Raw genomic sequence first — 6,000 nt, forward strand, 5'->3', positions numbered from 1 at the left:
AAGTATATTCCTCATAATCTTTTTCAGTATCAAGTTCAACGATATTAATTGAATTTTCAAAGTTAAACCTTATATCATTGTCATGATTATCTTCGCATTCATTTAAGGACTTGAAAGTTAATAGAATAGAAAATATTGGTGAGAAATTTTGATGGTGGAATGAATGGAATGGAATAAATGAATAAAATGCATGGTTCTACTTTTATTGGAATAATAAAAAATAAAATGCCCAAACATAAGGTTTCATCCTAATGCTTTTGGGCATAAGCGATTAAGAGATGTGATTACATTGAAGGAAAATCATAAACAATTGACATTTGGATGACCCTCAAATTTTGAACTTCGTATCCTGATGGGCAAGGGTAAATCATGGCTTTCTTATTTTGGCTTTTATTATCCATCATGTGAATAGATAGCTTGGCTAAAGCTTCTTTCCACTTCGAATCTTTTTCTGTGTCCCCTTTAACGTTTAAAAGCATGTATCCTCCAGAAGTGAAAGTTTCATTTAAATGAGGAACAACCATCAACTCATTCTTAGTTTTTCTACCAAGGCTCGATACTTTCTCTATCTCATAACCCAATCCTGCTCTACCACTATTATTTTCAAGCTTTGAGAATTATCTTATCCCTTATAGATTCTTACCCAGACCAAACCTAATACTTCATCCCTTGTTAACCATATGATTAATCATAATCTGACTGAATTTAAGTCATTCACTTACTGTATTGATAAGTTTAAAGGATTTGTATGAGCACTTCAATGATTCTTCTATTGTTTCTACATATGGGGCATTAATAGGCTAGGTTACCAATAAATCTTTTTTTTTTACCACAATCACCAATTGTCTTTTTATATTGAACTTAATTTTTTAGTGCAATGAAAAAGGGACAGCACCTGTCTTATAGATCCATGATCTTTCTAATAGGCAGCTATATGATAAAGAGATATTCATAATTTAAAATTTTATATTAAAGACATATGGACCAATCTGTATGGGTAGCCAACATTTCCTAATACTTCTCGTCTAGTCCCATCAAATGCTCAGACTACCATTTAACTATCTAAGATATGAGACATATCAAAAGGTAACTTTACCAAAGTAGACATTGGCATAACATTAACGGTTAACCCATTATCAACAAGGACCTTAGCCACTATATGGCCTTTACATTTAACGGTGACATGCAATGCCTTAGTGTTTCTTCTATCTTCTAATGAAATTTCATTATCACTAAAGGATATATGATGTGGCACTACTAGATTGCCTACCAGATGATTCACATACTTCACGAAGACATTATGGCTCATATATGCCTGATTCAATACCTTTAACAAGGCATTATGATGTGGTTTAGAGTTTAGGAGAAGTGATAATAGAGAAATTTTAGCTAGCATCTTATTTAATTGCTCTACCATAGAGTACTCACTATGCTTGACCAGCTTTAAAAACTCACAAGCCTCTTTTTCAGGTACAGATTTTGATGTATCTTTTTTTGAAAATTTTGGTTCAATTTGTTTCTTTTTTTTTTTTTTTTATTTATACAAAGTCTTCAGAGTGTAACATCTCCTACTTCTAGTTATGCCCTCTACTTCTATTATATTGGTAGTTTTAGCTTTTAGCACATCCTTTTGCTGTCCTTAAATTGTTACTTTACATTCATAATTTCAGGGAATTACTTTGTTATCTTTATAAAGAAATGGACGTGAAACCTTAAGGGCTACTAGTTTGGGAATACATTTTTTCCTAACTGATGGTGACTTTTTTTATAACGTATAGTGATAGGTTTTGATACCCACCTATCTGTCATAACCACCTTGGTGTCTTTTAAGACTTTCGACTCTTCATATAGCTCTATTTGGTAAGATTCTATCAGTTTTTAAACTTCATCATGAAACTATTTACAGACATTGATTGAATGATCAGGTGCCCCACTATGATATTTACACCTTTGATTTGGGATGTGTTTCCCCATATGAGTATATGAAACTACTAGTTGTATCATTCCAACCTTATATAAGGCTTCATATAGCTGGTCAAATGGCATCTTAAGCTCTTCTATTCTCTTCTTCGTATGTTTTTCACTTGTGTCTAAAGCATTAATTGTATGACTAGGTAAAGGATTTCCACTGATGTTAGGTGTAAAACTCCCATTAGTATCAAAATTTATTAGCTTTTTCTTAATCAAACTCTGCACCTTATGTTTGAAAAAAATTCAGTTTGTAGTAGAATGTCTTGCTACTCCGAAATGGTAGTCGTAATGGGCATTGGCATCATACCATTTAGGGTAAGGAGGTTCAAGCTGTTTTGCCAGGACATGGGTTATTAAATGGCTTTTATAGAGCTCTTGATATAGCTCCATGTAGCTTATGGGTATAGGATCAAATATTGATCTTTCTCTAGTTTATGGTTCTCTGGTATTGCTTGTGGTACTGACTGGGTGAACAGGAGATCTTAGAGAAAATGGATAAGATAATCGAGTAGTTGACTAGTATAGAGATGCGAAAGTATGACTTACTGTGTGATGGTATGTAGGGTAGGTAGGTCGAGTGTAACTTCTGAATTGCTGTCCCTCAAAACTTACAACTTGAGTCTCACTTTTTTTTCTTGAGTGCTCTCTTAAAAGACTCACCTCCTTCAAGCTTACCATTTTTTATGGTATTTTCAATGATCTCTCCCGAAATCACCATGTCTATAAATTTTTTAGTTACATTCCCGATCATTCTTTCATAATAAGGTGACTTTAGAGTGCTTATATATAGCATAGTGATTTTTTTCTATTAAAGAAGATTGTACCTGGATAGCCACATCCTACCACCTTTGAGCATATTACTTGAAAAACTCAGATGCATTCTTTTTCATCGCTTGTAGGGAAAGACGATTGAGAGCCATGTCAATAATGTACCGGTACTAGTTAATAAAAGATCTGGTTAGATCCTTTCATGTTTTGATATGAGTCTCATTTAATTGGACATACCATCTTACCATTGATCCAGTCAAACTATCTTAAAACATATGCATGAACAATTTTTCACTACTGGCATGTGCAACCATTTTACGATAATACATGGTAATATGTGTGATAGGACATTTGGTACCATCGTACTTCTCAAATTTTGATACTTTAAATTTTAGTGGATCACTACATCTAGTACTAGGCAAAGTCCCACTACATCTATAGATCCATAGAAATGTATTCCTTCTATAGCTTTTAGTTTTTTTTAAGCCTGTTTATAGCCTGATCAGTTTTAAAATTTTTCAAGGGCATAGCTGCCTGTGGTTTTTCCTTCTTTTTTACCTCATCTATAGTAAAAAGTTGAATGGGCTTAGCTACTTTTTCAACAAATACAGAATTATCATAGCTTTTGACATTCTCATGACTTGGTGCATAAGTCATTCCTGGGTAGTTGTACTTTGAAAGAGTTGCCTGTTGTGGCTGAAAAGGATAGTGTGGTTTGATTTTATGGTGGGTCGAAGCTTGAAGAAAATGCCAAATTAGTAGCTTCCTGTGAAGTATCTTTTTCCACTGATTTTTCTCTATTTATCTTTTCTAGGGCCTCTAAAATTTGGCTCAACTTTCCCTCAATGCTTTTTGGGCTTTCTTTATTTTTTCAAAGTGATCTGTATTATCTTGTTCCATCTTTCTAGCTAGAGCTTGAGTGTTGTATTGATGAGAAGCTATTCTTGCACCTTAGTATCACAATTAAAGATTCAATGATAATGCTATGATTATGAATGCATGAATAAATGTGATGCAAATGAAAAAAAATAGAAAGTAAAAATATTTACCCTTGAAAAAGATCCAACAAAAAAAAACTTTCATTTGTTCCACAGAAGTCTATTTTACATCAAACCTAATACTATTTCTCTATAGAAATGTCTAACTTGCTCATACTGGTTCTTAACCTCCTTAATGAAGTTTAACAGTTTCTACCCATGCTCCCTTGCTGGTGTAATCAAAGCTCTCAGAGTTTTAACTTTTTTTACCATTTCACCTGCTTAGATCACGACCTTGCCTATTTGAGCAGTGACGTGTTCTATGTATCTCTGTTTTTCTAGTTCTTATCTTTTATTGCACCACACCTGATAAGAGAGTTCCATGTGCTGTTCTATAAGGATCCTAAATGATTTTTCTGTTCCCTCAATTTTAATGTCAGAGTCAGGATGTGATCTGAGAGCCATTGATTCTCTTGCTCAACCTTTATGAAAGTATTTTTTATATGGTCGAGCTTCTCTTTCAACTCTTCATTTTCGTGAGCTAACTCAGTATTGTTTATTTCTTTGGCTTATACCTGTATATGCAACCTCTTATGCTCCTGTTGTAACTCTTTTAGCTCTTTTAGGGCATCATCTCACTTTCTAACAATTTTTTGAGCCTTGCTGTATTCTTTGGAAATTTTATGAGCTTGGACTTCTAGTTTCTTTACTTTGTTTTACCATTGGTCTTTTTCTTCTTACAACTTCAAGACCTCTTATCCCAATTTCTCCTTCTCCATCTTATGCTTTAATTCTGAATGTTGTTTATCAGATTTTTGACCTACTAGTAAGTGATGATACTGAAGCCCAGATGTAATCTTTTGACCTCTTTTATTTCTCCAAACCAAATATCCTTGAGGAACTCAATTAATGAATGGTCCTCGGCTTACTCTTTTAGGCTTCTTCTAGGTTTTAATTATGTTGTCAATCTTTTGAAAGGTTCTGGGCTCTCCATATGAACAGTCGAACTGGCTGAGCTTGTGGGTCATGAGAATAAACTATTTAGCTCCGTGCTACCTCTTTATCGTTAATGGGACGTAACTTGTTAACCCTCATAGGCCTAGAAGTGGGACCCTTGTGTCATCTCCACATTGGTAAAGCATAGGTTCTCTGGCCATCCATGGAGCTAACCATTTTACCTAACTAGGAGTGAGTCATTGTAACAAATATTTCAACTCCTTTTGAGTTCTTACCTCTGCCTAAGTGCTCTGACAGAATTCTCTAATCAGACTCCGAGTGTAGAGATAAAGTTTGGTAAAGGCATTTTTCTTGCATTCAAAATGGCTTTTTATCCATACATATAATAAAGGTATGCAACCCATGAAGCATGCTTTGTCCATCTACCTACAAAAACTCAGAGATCTGATAGTTTCTACTAAGATAATTGACGAAGGGTTACAATCTCTTTCAATTTACTCAAATAGATCCACCACTTCTATCTCAATGTGCCCTAAGACCTTAGAAAAGATTACTAGCCCATACATGGCTAGAGCAAATGCATTCATTCTCTGGTCATCATTTGGATGCTTGATAATAAAATCTTGGAGGACCCCTCATGGAATACCTTTATGATCACCTTTTTTTCGAATGTATGAATCTATAGTCTCCTTTCTCACCCCTAGCATCTGACTCAACTTCATGTGACTTTCTAATTTGTATTTCTTCATGTATGTTCGATCTGCATACAATAGATGCATACCTATCAAAATTGAGTACTCATTAATTATTGGTACTAGATCAACCTCATTAAAGATAAAACACTGGTAGAAGGGATCCCAAAATTGTATCATCGCCCTAATGAGTGAGTAGTCAACCTCCATCGATAAGAGATATGTTATATGTCCAAACTTCTCACAAAAAGCCTCCTGTCTCGAAGGGGTCATACCATTCCATGTGCCTGATAAACTTTTTCAAGTTATTATGTTTAAAGAGTAAGTGGACTTCTTCTGATAGTGTAGGGATGTGACCAGGTGGTAAATAATCTCCTTCTTCTAGTTGTCTCTTTTACGATTCAATCTTCACCTCTATGGGAGAATCACATTTGAATAACATAGATGAGACACAAACCTGACATTCTGTGGAATTCATGAGGACTTTTGCTGAAATAATTTTAGGGTAAAAATACTATGCAATCTGCGAATATATTCATGAATGTGTGCAAAAAAAAAATATAAAAGAAGACAAAGAAGTTAGTTAATCGTCTTAATGAAATATAGGAAAAATATAACAGTTAAGATAACAGCAT

Source organism: Durio zibethinus, chromosome 11, assembly GCF_047325235.1.
Source record: "Durio zibethinus cultivar Kanyao isolate XHJ-2024 chromosome 11, ASM4732523v1, whole genome shotgun sequence".
Taxonomy (NCBI): domain Eukaryota; kingdom Viridiplantae; phylum Streptophyta; class Magnoliopsida; order Malvales; family Malvaceae; genus Durio; species Durio zibethinus.